Source organism: Silene latifolia, chromosome Y (assembly GCF_048544455.1).
Source record: "Silene latifolia isolate original U9 population chromosome Y, ASM4854445v1, whole genome shotgun sequence".
Taxonomy (NCBI): Eukaryota; Viridiplantae; Streptophyta; class Magnoliopsida; order Caryophyllales; family Caryophyllaceae; genus Silene; species Silene latifolia.
The window spans coordinates 474,739,619-474,756,399 of NC_133538.1; positions in this window are offsets into that span (position 1 = coordinate 474,739,619).

A 16,781-nucleotide genomic window follows, 5' to 3' on the forward strand; every position below is an offset into this window, starting at 1 on the left:
AACCAATTTGTAATTGGTTTTTGTTTTTTTAATTCTGGCCAATTAGTTATTGTGAATCAGTTCACAATTTAATGATACCGAGTTATTTTAAAGCGGTTTAAAATTTTGACGGATAGAATTCATATTAGAAGTTTAATATGGATTGAAATGAAATTAATGTGATTAAATTGCGGAATTGTCACTTAATTTAATTTAAATAGGTGGTTTGGATAAATTAATCAACATAATTAATGTATTGTATTATGTATGTTTAATTTATTTTAGTTGATGCTTTTAATTATGTTGAATGAATCGAATGAATGAATTTTATTTACGTATTTAATTTTGCAATCGGTTGTAATTTATAATACTTAGTGTGGCCTTAGTCAATTATGTTTTCGTAATGAAGGAAACATGATTTTTATGTAATTATGAGATCTCGAATCTCCTTTATTTTAGTTTTGGGTTTTGAAATTAGAATGTAATTAATAGGTCAATTATGTAATTTTAATTATTGTAATTTCAAAGAAGACTAAAGATGAAGATTCAAGCTCACTCCCGCTACATGGATCAAGATGGAACATCAAGACAAGCTTCTCGGGTCCAAGGATGGATTCCAAACTTGTATTTATTGTTCATTTTGATATGATAGGCCACACTAGGACTTTTACTGTTTTTTTACGTTTTTCATTTTATTGCTTTTCATTCACATGCTAGTAATTGCATCATATTCCGCCTAAAACCAAACCACCTACTACTAAAATGCATGAAAATTGACTCATATAGTTGTTTGTTAGTTTTCATGGACATGCAAATGTCACAGTCTATAAGCCATCACTTTAGTTTAAATCATTCTCGCATGCTAGATTATAGTTCACTTAAAATGAATTAAAAAGTTAATGGGATCTTCCTCTAAAACGGAAATTGAGATTAGTCTTTATAAGGGCAAACATCTATGAGTCCCTTCTTCGTTGGTAGGCCTAATATGACCCCTTCTACGTTGGGTAAGTAGTTGTGTTGACTTAGTTTACCTCAACATTGTAGTCCGAAGAGTTTCTCGTGATTATGATGGACTAAAGATAGTATTTACAGAAATTTATCGACCAAGAATTCTAACGGTAGAATTAGCTAACAGGTTAGCTTATCAATTTACAGAGAATTGAGTCTTGGGGTCATTTATATAATTCTTGAGGGAGGTCAATTGTATAAATGTTTTTGAGTCTTCCCGTTATGACATTAGTTCATTAGACTTAAAATAAAAACGATGCATGCTTATTATTTTATTCTTCTTTCGCAGTGTAGAACACGCTTATTATCAATAATCTTTGTTACAACAAATGGCGGAAATAACGCAATCCCAATGCCTAGTGCCACACTAGATCGTTCATCCTGGCTAAAAGTATTCATGGACCAAATGAATCGGTCAAGCGATCGAAGAATGATGGGTCCAACTTTGCGGACGGGAGGCGGCACTACGGAATGCTTGCCATTCCGACGGTAAGCTCGGGTATTTAACCGAGCCAATACCGGTCAACCAGGCCCAAATGCAGGAGCCAACGAGTCACTCGCTTATAGTGATTTCGTTATGGAAGCGGGTGCGATAAAGAACGTACTCATCTTTGCAATGAAAATCAATTTGCAGAGACGCTTCATTGCCCAAGGTGCAAACAAGATTTTCACCACGCTCACTAATGAGTTCTCAAAGGCACCGAGAATCATCACATATGAGCATACCTGTCGCTTCTTTGATGCGAAACTCCAGAAGGGCCAACCGGTTAGCCCATACATTCTTCACATGATTGAGAATGTCGAGAAGCTGGAGGCACTGAATTATAAAATCAGTGAGAGCATTGTCATTGACCGGATGCTTCATTCTCTTCACGATGGTTTTGCCCTTTTCAGGGCGAACTACTACATGAATGACTTGAAAAAGAGTCCTCATGAGCTACACTCCCTTCTCGTACAGACCGAGAAGGATATGAAATTGAGTGGGAGCATGAAGCAGGATGTTCTCACAATTTACAACAAAGGTAAAGGTAAGGGCAAGGCTCATGGCGACCTAGCTGTAGGTAAGCCAAAGTTTAAGAAGCCAGGAAACGGTAACAGTGCGCCTGGTGAGACTAGTGGCTCACAGGGCAAGACAAAGAGCAAGGGCGGTGACATAGAGTGCCCATTGTCACAAGACTGGACATTGGAGGAGGAACTGTCCCGTCTACCATGAGGACATCAAGGCAGGCCGCGTCGTTCCTATTGGTATGTCATCTTATATTCATAGGATTGAGATTAACCATGCAAGTTTCGAAACTTGGGTACTAGATACTGGTTGTGGTTCTCATCTGTGTAATCATTTGCAAGGCCTAAAGAACATCATACCTCTCGAAAAAGGTGATGTGGACCTGCGAGTCGGGAATGGAGCACGAGTAGCTGCTGCCTCGAAGGGAACATATGTAATCCAACTCCCTAGTGGTTTTGAGTTATCTTTAAATAACTGTTACTATGTACCCAGTTTATCTAAGAACATTATTTCTGTTTCCGTACTTGCTAAAGACGGTTTTACATTTTCAATAAAGGATAATAGTTGTATTTTCTCTTTTAATGAAATGATTTATGGCAAAGCAGTTTCCATGAATGAAATTTATATCTTAGATCAGACCACGGAAGTATTACACATGAATAATAAGAAATTAAAGGTTGGTGACAAAGATCAAACCTATCTATGGCATTGTCAAATGGGACACATAAATGAGAAACGCGTAAAGAAACTCGTCGATAATGGGACTATTCCCTCATTCGGATTTTCTGCATATGGCACGTGTGAATCATGTCTCATTGGCAAGATGACTCGAATTTCCTTCAAAAGTGTTGGAATGCGCGCTAGTGACCCATTAGGACTCATACATACGGACGTATGTGGACCTATGTCAATTACCGCTAGAGATGGCTATAGATATTTTATCACTTTCACGGACGATTTGAGTAGATACGGATATGTCTACTTAATGAAGCATAAAAGTGAGTCCTTTGAGAAATTCAAGGAATACCAGAATAGGGTACAGAACCAACTGGGTAGAAAGATTAAAGCACTCCGTTCAGATCGGGGTGGCGAATATCTTTCAAATGAGTTTGATCAACACCTGAAAGACTGTGGAATCGCTTTGCAGTTAACTCCACCTGGAACACCTCAATTAAATGGTGTGTCCGAACGGAGAAATCGAACCTTACTAGATATGGTTCGATCCATGATGAGTCACACCATAGTGCCTGATTCATTATGGGGTTATGCTTTTTTGTCAGCTGCTCTTATACTTAACCGAAGTCCGTCTAAAGCTGTCGACAAGACGCCATATGAAATGTGGAAGGGAACAGTACCTAACTTGTCCTTTATTCGGGTTTGGGGCTGCGAGGCTTATGTCAAGTGGAGACACGAGGATAAGCTCGGCCCGCGATCGGTCAAGACATACTTTATAGGTTATCCAAAAGGAACATTTGGTCATTACTTCTATTCGCCAACCGAACATCGAGTTTTTGTTGCGGCTAGTGCGACGTTCTTAGAGAAAGAATTTCTTGAGAACAAGTCGAGTAATAGAACCTTTGAGCTGTCGGAGATTCCAGAACCAACAACCGAGGAACAGATGGAGGAAGCTATACCTCCAACTGATGATACGGTTAATATTCCTGAGGAACCTAGGAGGTCGGGTAGAGACTCTCATCCTCCGGACAGATACATTGGTATGGTCGAGGAGAATGACGTTTTACTTCTAGAAAGTAATGAACCCGCAACCTATAAAGGTGCTATGGCCTGTTCCGACTCAAAGCTATGGCTCGAAGCCATGCAATCCGAGATGGACTCCATGTATGAGAATAACGTATGGGATCTAGTTGATTTACCTAATAAGGTAAAACCTCTACAGTGCAAATGGCTTTACAAAATAAAGCGTTCTGTAGACGCGCAACCAGATATCTATAAGGCACGACTTGTGGCAAAAGGTTTCACTCAAGTGCAAGGATTGCATTATGATGAGATTTTTGCACCTGTAGTCATGCTACGTTCCATTCGGATAATCTTAGCGATTGCCGCATTTCATGATTATGAGATTTGGCAAATGGATGTGAAAACCGCCTTCTTAAACGGTTATTTGGAGGAAGAGTTGTACATGGTGCAACCCAAAGGTTTCATAGATCCTAAACATCCTAAGAAGGTATGCAAGCTTAAGCGTTCCATTTATGGAGTTAAGCAAGCTTCTCGGAGTTGGAATCATCGTTTCGACCAAGTGATAAAAGAGTATGGTTTCACTCGATCGGTCGAAGAACCATGCTTATATATCAAGTCGAGTGGGAGCAAGATTTTATTCTTGATATTGTATGTCGATGACATACTCTTGATTGGGAATGACATTCCTCTCCTATCTTCGGTTAAAGAATGGTTAAAGAACCATTTCCAGATGAAAGATCTGGGTGAGGCACAACGTATTTTGGGAATCCGTATCTACCGAGATAGATCACGACGGACGTTATCACTTAGTCAAGAGTCTTATTTGGATAAGGTTCTTGAGAGGTTCAGCATGACCAACTCCAAGAAGGGGAACCTTCCTATGACGACTGGGATGCAGTTGAGCAAGTCTCAGTCACCCACGACGCCTGAAGGTATTGAGCGCATGAGTCGTGTTCCTTATGCTTCTGCAATAGGATCGATCATGTATGCCATGATATGCACACGTCCAGACGTGGCATATGCATTGAGTATGACGAGTCGGTACCAAAAGACTCGGGTGAAACACCTTTGGATAGCAGTCAAAAATATCCTCAAGTACCTACGGAGGACTAAGGATTGGGTATTGACTTATGGAGGCGATACTAAGCTATGCGCAACCGGTTACGCAGATGCTAGCTTCCAAACAGATCGAGATGATTCAAAATCTCAGTCCGGGTTCGTCTGCACTCTTAATGGTGCTGCGGTCAGCTGGAAGAGTTCCAAACAGAGTGTTGTAGCAGATTCTACTACTGAATCCGACTACTATGCCGCTTCGGAGGCAGCAAAGGAAGCGATATGGATGCGTCAATTCATACAAGGGCTTTCGGTAGTTCCTAGTTCGAATGACCCGATCACCATCTATTGTGACAATAGAGGTGCCATCTTCCAGGCTAAGGAGCCAAAGTCTAGTAACAAATCTAGACATGTACTTCGAAAGGCTCACCTGATCCGTGATTACGTGGAGCAAGAAGAGATAGTGATTGACAAGATTGCGACGGATGATAACATCGCGGATCCTCTCACCAAACCGTTGAATTATGATAAGCATGTAGGGCATGTTAATTCCATGGGAATTAAACATGTTCCTGAGTTGTAGTACTTGATTATGGATTTAATACATTATATTTTTCATATACTATTTACAACTTCATCGTATTATATATAATATTTTGTTTTTCATGTGGATTGTACTGACAACATTGAACGCCACAAAGTGAACTGAATTACATTATATTTGTTTAGGTCCGTAATCGCCAATGTGAGCTGATAACTCCGGCTATTATATTGTGTAGTCGATTGATGGTGGGTTCAACGAGCCATAAGTTAAACGGTTGACTAATCGATCACAGATACGAGATTATGACGATACCTCGTAGGACAATTTTTATTTGTGACAACGTAATGGAGTCCTAAATGTTTTATAACATTCGGTGCCAGGTCGTGGATAGGACATCCATTGTGTACCTAGAGTCGATTCTTTTGGGTGACTTTGGTTTCTTTCTCACGGTCTACCGTAACTGGGGCTAAGTAGATTTTTTCTGGGTCATTTCATACTGTGCTTACATCTGCAAGATTTGAGTTGAGGAAAATGTCCAACCTTTATCAGGTATAGTTATTTCTCAGGGCCACTCGAGAAGTTGTAACTGAAATGCATGGCCATGCTCGAATGTTGATTCGTTTATCAGTTAAGTTACTCTCTAGTCGGGAAAACCACTCTTGATACTGATCGCTTGTAAAATACGACCTTTGTGAATTCGGATTTGCAAATTGTTTTACATTGAGTGGGAGAAATTTTAAAGGATATGAGAATCGGTTATCGCACATACACTTGTGAGGACAAGTGGGAGTTTGTTAGAGCTTGTGTCCTCCACAAATTAGTGTGATAACATTTGTAAATCTCTTACAGGTTCACAAGGGTATACTTCGTATATTTAATCAGTTGATTAACGTTTACCTAATAACGGTTGGCTTGCTAGAAAGTTTGACGTTATTATCATACAGATGGCGGTGATCAACTGGTCCCTAAAGGTCACACCTATAGGACGTAGTTGAGAAATGTGGTTATAGAAATATAATTACATTGATGCCCAAAATGACTAAAAAGTTAGTCAATGTGTTGATGAGATAATTATTTAATGAAAATTAAATAATATTAAGTTGAGACGCAATTAATCTTGTCAATTCGTAAATTAAATATAATAAGTTATATTTAATTAAATATATATAAGGTTAGTTTGGACGAATTAATCTGTTAATTCGTAATTAAATATAATCAGTTGTATTTAATATCAACAAGTTGAATGTGTCATAGTGGTAATAGTGAGGGTACACAAGCCAAGAGGTCATGGGTTCGATCCTCACTAGATGACAATTCAACACATATTATATATTTTTGGAAAGACCAAAAATAAGGAAATTTTATTCCTTATTTCGGTCAACATTGGCCGAAAATTAGGAGAGTAATATCTTTTCTAATTAATTTGGTAATTCGGTCTATATAAAAGAAAGGGAGAGAATTATTTCTACCCTAATGCTTTTTCTGACCTTGCCTCCTCTTTCTCATCACAAAACACAAAGACAATAAAATTTTACAGAAAATTTTAGATTGATTTCTAGCATAATCAAAGGGTATATCTCAGATCGTCTTGGGTGCAACTAATAGGCGAATATCAGTCTTGATATTGTTCTTAGGCCAATTTTGCTAGGACCTGAGGTTAATTCTAAATCCTTTTACTTTTGTTTATGTATTTTATTTTATGACCTAAGATCATCTTTGTTAAATCGTTATAATCCTTCATGTTAAAGGGAAGTATACAGATTATTCCCACACCCGAGGCATCTTCGGGATGTATCCTTGAAAGGTTGCGGACAAAGGCTCGCCAGCCGTGATAAGGAAATGTACCCGAGGCATCTTCGGGATGTATCCTTGAAAGGTTGCGGACAAAGACTCGCCAGCCATTGTAAGGAAATGTACCCGAGGCATCTTCGGGATGTATCCTTGAAGGGTTGCGGGCAAAGGCTCGCCAGCCATGATAAGGAAATGTACCCGAGGCATCTTTGGGATCTGTCCCTGGAAGGTTGCGGACAAAGGCTCGCCAACCATTGTAAGCAAATGTACCCGAGGCATCTTCGGGATGTATCCTTGAAGGGTTGCGGGCAAAGGCTCGCCAGCCATTGGTACGGTCGGTTAATGGACCATGGGAGTAGCCGTCTCGAATGGGCTTGTTTTGAAAGTAGCGAACTCGTGATGTCGCTGGGGAAATAGTGAGTATGGATTTTCACTATCACTGTTTTTTGGAATGAGCGGGTTCCGCGAAGCCCCCTGCCGGTATTTGAAGGAATAGTGAATTTGGAGTCTTCACCATTCGTCATTCTTCTTTGAATTTGAAGTGGCGGTTTCGATTGCCGTTTGTTTGATCTTTGAAGGAAAATAGCAAATTTTGAATCTGCTATGACGGTTGAAATGACGATTTATATGCCGCCGTTGATATTTGAAAGAAATAGTGAATTTGGAATCTTCACTATTAATTGAAGTGACGGTTTATGTGCCGCCGTTGACATTTGATGGAAATAGTGAATTTGGAATCTTCACTATTGATTGAAGTGACGGTTTATGTGCCGCCTTTGACATTTGATGGAAATAGTGGAATTCAATTTCCAACTATTATCTTGAAAATGGCGGTTTTAATTGTTGTCGCTTAAAATTTGGAGAAATAGCGGTTTTTGAATTTTCGCTATTATTTTTGAAATTTTGAAGGAAATTGTTGAATTTTGATTTCACCATTATTTTTGAAATTGGCGGTTTTGATCGCCGTTTGCTTGAAAATTTTCGAAAATAGTGAATTTAAATTTTCACTATTCGATTGGAGGGACGGTTCATGTGCCGTTGTTTAAAGCTTTCGAAAATAGTGAATTTGAATTTTCACTATTTGTTTTTGAGAAAAAAATGACGATTAATATCGTCAAATGAAAATTTGAAGTTTGTCACGGGAAATTGGGCTAAAGCCCAAAATCCGCTGAAAGAGCAAGGGGAGGCCTGCTTTAGGCGCGAGCCACCTGGCGAACCAAAGGGGCTTCCCTATTTTCTGTAAAAGACGCGAGTTCAGGCCGCATCTCATTCATCACTCCGCCTTCTTCATTTTCGACAAAAAATCTGCGAAAATCGCCATTGAAGGACCTTCTTGCTTGTTCAAATTCTTGCCTTCATCAACAATGTCATCTCAAGGTAAGTATTTCCTCTTGAATCCATTTAAATTTGTTGATTTTTAGCTTGATTGAATTAGGGCGAATTTTGCCCTAAAAATCGAATTGGGCGTTTTTGATTGAGCCCATTTCGAGTGAAATTGATGCTTGCATTAGGTTAGAAACCTGTTTAGGAGTATAGGGGTGCTTTTAGTTTGCATTTTGGTCCCCGTTCCCGCTCCCTATGCTCGAAAAACGTGAGTGAGGCGAGAAATCGTCTCATTTCACAATGCCAAGTTTATTTGCTTGGGTAGTGGGCCCAACTAGGTTGCATTGTAGTTGGGAAAACCCATATTTGCCATTTAAGGACCTTCGTTGGATGCTTGTGGGCAAAATTGGGTTTTTGCCTTTTGCGACGGTCTTACGTCTGACAAAATAAGCGCCTGTTTGGGCTTGAATTGAGTCAGTTTGCCTTGAATTGGACCTTATTGGTAATTTAGGTCACCTTAAGGCGTGATAAAATCACGTTTGCCTTTTCGCGGTCGTTTTGAAATTTTGACCGGTTTGGGCTCAAATTAGCGTATGGATTGCCTTTTTGAACCGTAGAAAAACCCCATTGTGTCGGGAATGTATTTTGGGTTGTAGGCGAACCTTCATTGGGTCTTGAAATGCCGTTTTTTGTGATTTTGACTCGTCTTTTGCTTGAAAAGAGGGGCGAGTCGCTTTTTTTTTTTGTGAACCGTTTTGTTTGGTTGGATTTTGGGCGGGATTGCCCTCGTTTTGCATTGCAGGTTGTTGTTTTTTGTTTTTGGATTTATCCATTTGATGCCGTCGTAATGCCGAAATTCCGGCTGACGTTTTTTGTTTGTAGGAGAGCGTTCGGGGCAGGCCGAGTCCATGGCTGCGACTCTTGAGTCGTTGTTCGGGTCGGGCCCAGTTAGCACTCCGGTTAGCATGCCTGTCGTGGTTGTGGAGGACGTCACTGAGGAGGAGAGACCTCCTGAGCAGACTGTTGGGGCCTTAGGGGCCATCGAGGAGCGTGAGGAGTCCGTTGTTGGGGGTGTTAGCACTGGGAGAGCTCAGACTGGGGCTGAGGCGAGTACCTCCGGGAGGAGGGTTTCTTCGAGGGAGCGACGTCCTCGGGCGACTAGGCGGTCGTTTCGGGACGTCAACAGGGTGGTTGAGTTGGGCCCTACCCACCACGTCGAGTCTCGTGGCCATAAGAGACGGAGAGTGGAGACAGCCGAGGACGATGCTGACGTCGCGAGCTGGAGAGCCAGGCGAGTTACGGCCCCGCAGGGGCTGCTTTTACGGGCGGCGCCTGAGTGGGCTGAGGGTTTTGACGGTAGCCAGTTGTTGCTTCGACTGGACCGACACCTTTCCTACCGTGCTCACGAGGGCATGGTGAGTCGTATTCTTTGGTTGAAATTTGTCATTTTTGAAGTGTCGGGCCTAAATAGGCATTCTGACGTTGTCTGTTTTTGATTTTAGGAGATTGGCACCATGAGGACCTTCTTGGGCTTTTCTACCTGCTTGGGTCTCTACGACATTCTCCGAGCCGGGTCAAGGGAGTTGATAGAGAGGTCGGCTTTTGGGCCGTTGGTGGCCGCTTGGCGGGACATTCACAGGTCCTCGATTAGGGCGAATCTGTGTTTGATCCGCGTTATGTTGGATCGGTATTGGGATACGACGTCGGCGTTCCACATGAAGTTTGGGGAGGTCGGCGTGACTTTAGAGGACTTCTCCATGGTGTCCGGCCTTCCCTGCGGCGAGCTGCCCATTGAGTTTACCGCGACACCGGAGAGAGTGTCCTCTCCTGCGGTTACTGCTTTGATCGGTACTGCTTTGCCGGAGCCTTCCGACGTCACTCCGTACCTGATTGCGAGTTCGTACGTGAAGGACCACTTCACTGAGAGGGTGGCAGGTGTTGCTCCGGTGCCGTTGGCGAGCCCGGAGGCAGAGGTTGAGGCCGACGCGAAGGAGGCGCGGCTGTGGTTGTGGTACTTCTTGGGTGCCACGTACTTTGGTGACAAGGGTGAGCGCTTGTCGACCAACGTGCTTCCTCTCCTCACCAACCTTGACACTTTGGGTCGGTTTGACTGGGTTACGCCGGCTTTGGCGAGTTTCACCCTGTACTTGCACGCGGCGGTGCGTCTAGAGACTTTGGGAACGGGTAGTGCTCCTGCTTTGGTTGGTACCGGCCTCATCTTTGAGGTACGAGTTTTTTTTGTGGTAGATTTTTTTGAGTTTGATTTTGATTTTGACTTTGGCAATTTTTGAGAAATTGGCTAATTTGTGTTTGCTGTGTTTGATTACAGGCTTGGTTGTATGCTTACTTCACTCCTCTGCGTCCGGGGACCACAAACGGTGTTCCCTCGGCTTACCCTGCTGTGAGGGGTTGAACGGTGTCTCGGAAGAAGTCGACTAAGTCGACTTACGAGGACTGCAGGCGTCGCGTGAACAAGCTTCGGGTTGCTGATGTAAGTTTCCGCTTTCTTTCCCTTCTCTTTTATGGAAATAGATAGAGATAGGATGATTAGGTAGCTCATGAAGCTCCCAGTTAGCTGAATAGCTTTGCTTTGGATGCAGTTTGTTGGGCAGCCTTGGGAGCACTACACGGGTGTACCGGCTGCCATCAGGGAGCGTTTGCGGCCTCGCAGCTCCCTGCGTCTATACTTGGAGACGGCGATTGAGCCGGTTTGGTACCTGGGTGAGCGTTTAGTTCGCCAGTGCTTTACCGAGACTTTCGTCCTACCGGTTGACCCGTCTAAGGTGTTGTTCCAGGAGTCAACCCCTGACGAGGTTGAGGAGCACCTTCACGGTCGGGGAGGTGAGGAGCTGTTGTTGCGGGACGCCGACTACGACACCTTCTGGTTGTCGAGGCTTGCTTGGTACCCGATTGAGGTATATTTTCCTCTTTTCTTTGATTTTCATTGCCTCCCTTGATAGGAGGGTTTGTCATATTTGATGTGGATCCAAATGGTAGGGAGTCGACCCGCTAATGAGGACTCAGCCCCCAGCTTTCCCGACGGAGACCACTTTTCAGGGGCCGGATGGCGAGGAGCTTCAGTTGCGCCTACCGGAGCCCGCGGCGGCCGAGGTGACCGATGCCGGCATGGAGTGGAGGTTGATCGTTCTAAGGGTGAGTTCCTGACTTGAACACCTTCTCCGATTATACTTCGCCTTACATTGTATTGAAGGACATTTTTTGTTTTGTAGGTGACGACTGTTAGTCACCAGAGCTTGTGGCGGATGGCTAACCGCTGGAGGGCGCTTGCTAGTGACCTGGCTACGAGGGATGCTCGGCTTTCTCAGGTACGTTTTTTATGTCGTTTTTGTGTATTTGGTGTTGTATTTCATGTTTTTAGATCTTGAGGATCTGTTATTGTGTTTTGCAGGGCACTGTGGATCCGGCGGAGCTTGCTCGGGTCCGTGCTAAGTTGGAGGCAGCTAGGTCGATGATCGACGCCTAGGGGTTGGGAATCACTCGTCGGGACCAGGAGTTAAGGCATCGTGGTGACGAGCTGCGGAGTCGAGACGCGGAGATTGCCTCCCTCAGGGCTCAGCTGGCTGCGGCGGAGGAGGTTCGCGTCGTGATGGAGGAGGAGACGCTGGAGAGTTCTCCGGAGAGGGAGCCCGAGCAGGTGGTGGTGTCTGCGTTGGCGGCGACCCCTAGTGAGACCATGACTGGTCCAACGGGAGACGTCGAGTAGTTATTGTAGTTCGTCCGTGTCTTGGACTCCTGTCTGTACATATTTACATTTTGCGTGAGGCGGTTTGTATATATGTGTTTTTGGACTGTGGTTTATTTTGTGATTTTGGCTTTTTTGTGTTGTGTTTCGGAGGAGCACTGTCGGCTGTCGATTATCCTTTTGCTTCGCGCAAGTTCCTGCATCGTTAGTGTAGAAAACAAGTAACAGATAGCACATACGCATAAACGTAAACACGTAGAAGCATTTGATTGAAAAACAAAAAATTAACCAAGATGACTTGAAGTTAAAATTGAAATTTTGAAATGAATTTTGAAAATTCCGTGACAAGTCGCCGCGTTTGGAATTCAAAGGAAATGATTTGAAAATTTGAGCAATTAACTCGTGTCGTGAATTAAATTGCATCAAAATTATTGAAATTGACTCGAAAAATTCAAACTCAAACCGTCAGGGAAGAATTTTAGAAAAGGATTTTTGCGAGTATATTTGATTTTTGATTTTTGAGGTCAAGACTCGAATTTGTGAGTGCTTGAATTTTTGAGGAAAATTGACGTCGTGTTATCAATTTTCGGTTTTGATTTTTGATGGAAAATTGCGAAAAAGCGGAAAAATTTCGGCATTTCGACTGATATGGAAACGATCCATCGCGGATCGGGCCGACTAGCCCTTCCCTCCTTTAAAAAAAGAAAGAAAAATCCGTATGTTTAAAGCTGCGTCATGGAAACCGTGTCGGATTTCGTAAAACGCGAAAACAAGGAAATGTGAGTGTGAGGAAACACAAAATGTCTTGGATTGTCCCGAAGAGGCGCGAGCTTCCTGGCGGGAGGTTTGAGGTGTTAGGAGAAAGCACAAGTTGAAAGAGACAAGTCATCAGCGGGAATCCTGGAGAAGGTCCAAAGAGGCGCGAGCAGCCTGGTGATGGAAGCCGGCTCTCCCCTTTTTCTGAAAAATGCGCTGATCATTTTGTATAAATAGGGACGTTTGTGCTTCATTGTTTCATCATCCGAAACACAAATACATCTCTACAAAACCTCTCCTTCTTCCACAAAAATATTTCATGGATGCTTTTGAGAACGCATTGCGACAATGGTGCCGGGATTTGTCGCCTCCCGAAAAGCATCAACTTGCTTGCATGGGAGTTGGTCAATTGTTGGTGCTTCGTCAAGTCAAGGTGCATCCTTCGTTTCTTGAAGCATGTTCTCGGTTTTGGGATTTGAAACATCATGTTTTCGTTTTCCCGAAGCATGTTCTCGGTTTTGGGATTTGAAACATCATGTTTTCGTTTTCCCGAAAGGCGAGCTTTGTCCTCTTGCCGAAGAAGTTGGAGCCATTGGTGGGTGGCCGGGTTGTGTTCCGGTGCTTCCTCCGACTCGGTTGTGCTACAAGGAGAAGTTTCGTTCCATGTTAGGCTTGTCAACAAGCCAAATCAACTTTCTTCTTGCTCCACATGGTGTGGATATGTTGGCTCTTATCAACATCTTTTCAAACCGATTAGATGCTAATGTCTCGGAGATGGCTAGGAGAAGGGCTCTTGCATTTTGCCTTGTCCATGTGTACCTCTTTGTTGATGTCTTGAAGAAGGAGGGGCCGAGATGCCATGGTAGCATGACCCTTATCCATGTGATTGAGCAAATGGAGCATGGTAGAGATCCATCATGGTTGGTGCTTGGGGAGATTATCCAAGCTTTGGACAAGGAAGGATCTTGTGGAGAAGCTCCCTCTTTCGGATCCCCAAGGATCCTCCAAATTTGGCTTTTGGAGAGGCTAAGGTATGTAGAGCCTCCGGTTAATCCTTCTTCTTACTCCTTCCGTAACCTCACTATGAGGAAGAAGTTGTACCGGAATAGTTTTGCTTCCACCGAGGTCAATTGGGCCGCAAGATTGGCGGAGGAGGGTGGTCCTCATATCCGTTGGGTGTTGTCGTGGTGGCACTTGAGGTCCTTCACGGGGTTGCCCGCTTTGGGTTCTAGTCCTCGTTCTTTGATGGTGATGGGTTTGGAGGTTGTTTCCTTCATTTATCCCGAAAGGCTCATGAGGCAAATGGGGCGTCAACAAAAGGTGCCCGCTCAAGATACTCTTATCCAAGAGAATGTTTTCCGGAACTCCGAGCTTATGGAGTTCTTTGAAAGGTGGTGGGCCATTCGGCCGCTTTGGGAGGTACAAAACCCTGTTGCCACGACATGGGTGACTCCCGCTTATGTCAAGTGGTCACGAGCTCCGTCCTTGGAAGAGAGATCCAAATTTCGTAAGGACGAGGTTGTTGACTTGAAGTACCGAGAAGTTGGCAAGGCCAACCGTGCCTTCTTTGAGGAGTATGTTGATGGATCTACCCCCGATGTGATGAGGCCACCGAAGAGGAGGAGTTCCGGCCCCAAGAATATGGTGGGTCGTGCATTGGCTCTTTTTGGGTCGAACATGGGGTCTTGTGCTAGACCGGAAGCCGTCGCCATCTTAGATCCGTTTAGGATCCGTTCCGAGGAAGAAGTCCATCCGTTTTGTGCTAATTTTACTATGTGAGGTGTGTTAGTTGACACCTTAGCTTTGACAAGTTGTAGACTCGTCGAGCTTTATTTGTTGAAATTGTAATCCCTCCCATTATTAATTAAATAAGAGGATTGCCCGTGTCGAAAATTGTGAACGCTTATTTCTTCCATCCGTTTGGTGTAGGCAATTCAATTCGAATTGCCTTAAACAATTGCACTTGGGAAAGTGGTATTTTGTGGAAAGGGAGAAAGGCTCATTTTTGTATTTTTGTGGGGAAAGGGAATGGTTTCCCTTCCTCCTTTGATGGGGATGTTTTTGTATGTGGGGATGGTTGTATCCTTCTTGTGTGAGAAAGGATTGCCTACGTATTCACCTGATGAGGTTAAATCAAACCATGATCGTAGTTTGAAATGTTTTGTGAATTTGATTGGGTTTTGTGGTTGTATCCCTCAGGCATAAGAGGGACTGCCTACGTATTCACCTGAAGAGGTGAAATCAAACCATGATCATAGTTCGAAATGTTTTTTTGTTTTAGTGCAAATGGACGTTGCCTTTGACAGATCAAAGGACATTTGAAACGGGCAAGGTGCCGTAGCTTAGACTCGATAAAACATGCAATTTCAAATCAGAACACGTTTGAGGAACTTGACGTGAAAAGGGTTGAGGCCGTTGCTAGCTGTAAAACTAGGCTAGGCCGTTGGTTGCTATGGTTCAAGGGTAGTATTTCTTGAGTTGGTCTAGGTTGGTCGGGTTTGTAAAGTCCTCCCCATCTAGGTCACTCAGTCTCACTGCGCCCCCCGAAAGTATTTTCTTGACCAGGTATGGCCCGGCCCAGTTGGGTTTGAACTTTCCCCTCGGATCGACGGGTAATGGTGCTCGCACTGACTTGAGGACCAAGTTGCCCTCCTGGATGTTTCTGGGTTTAACCTTCTTATTGAATGCCCGTTGTATACGTCGTTGGTATAGCTGGACGTTTTGCAAGGCGTTGAGTCGCCGTTCGTCTAGAAGAGTGAGTTGTTCGTACCTTCGACGGGTCCATTCCGCCTCAGGGACTTGACTCTCTAGTAGGATACATAGAGATGGGACCTCTAATTCTACCGGTTGAATCGCCTCCATACCGTATGCTAGGTAAGAGGGTGTGGCGCCTGTCGGTGTTCGAATGGAGGTTCGGTATCCCCAGAGTGCGAATGGGAGTTTGCTCGGCCAATCGCGGTAGTTGTCTTGCATTTTCTTGATAATGGTGACAAGAGTTTTGTTCGCTGCCTCCACCGCTCCGTTAGTTTGGGGACGGTAGGGGGATGATCGATGTCGTTTGATCTTGTATTTGTCCAGCAAAGCTTGAGTTTCCGCCCGGAAGTGAGAGCCTTGATCGCTGATGATTTCATGGGGTACCCCATATCAGCAGATGATGTTGTTTTGAATGAACTTGGCCACTTGTTTGGCGGTCAAGATTGCATATGACTGTGCTTCCACCCATTTGGTGAAGTAGTCGATGGCGACGAGGACGAAGCAATGCCCCTTGGTGCCTATCGGGTTGACTTTCCCGATGATGTTGATGCCCCAGGTTGAGAAAGGCCAGGGTGACGTCATGGTGTATAAAAGGGATGGTGGCATGTGTTGTATGTTGGCGAGGATTTGGAAATTGTGGCAATGTTTGACGTAGTTACGGCAATCAGCTTCCATGGTGTTCCAGTAAAAACCTAGCCGCGTGATTTTCCGTGTGAGCATCATTGCACTCATGTGAGGGCCACATTCTCCGTCGTGAACCTCTCCCATGACTTTTTTGGCTTTGTGATGGTCAATGCAAAGGAGGAGAATTCCTTGGGGTGTTCTTTTGTAGAGTTGATTTTGGTTTATCACGAATTGTGATGCAAGTAAACGGATGGCTCTTTGTCCTCTTTGATCAGAGTTGGGAGGGAATTCGTTTTTGGTTTTGTAATTGAGGATGGCTTGGTACCAAGGTTCATCATGGCTTTCCTCGTCGTCGATAATAGCACAAATGTGAGCTGGCTCGCTCCTTCTCTCGACACATAGGGGCATTGATGTCATGTCGTCAGGTATGTTGACGAGTGCGGCAATTTTTGCCAGGGCATCAGCGAATTGATTTTCCTCTCGTGGCAAGTGGACATAGTCGATTTGGTCGAAGAATTCGGCCTCTTGACTGATCTTCACTC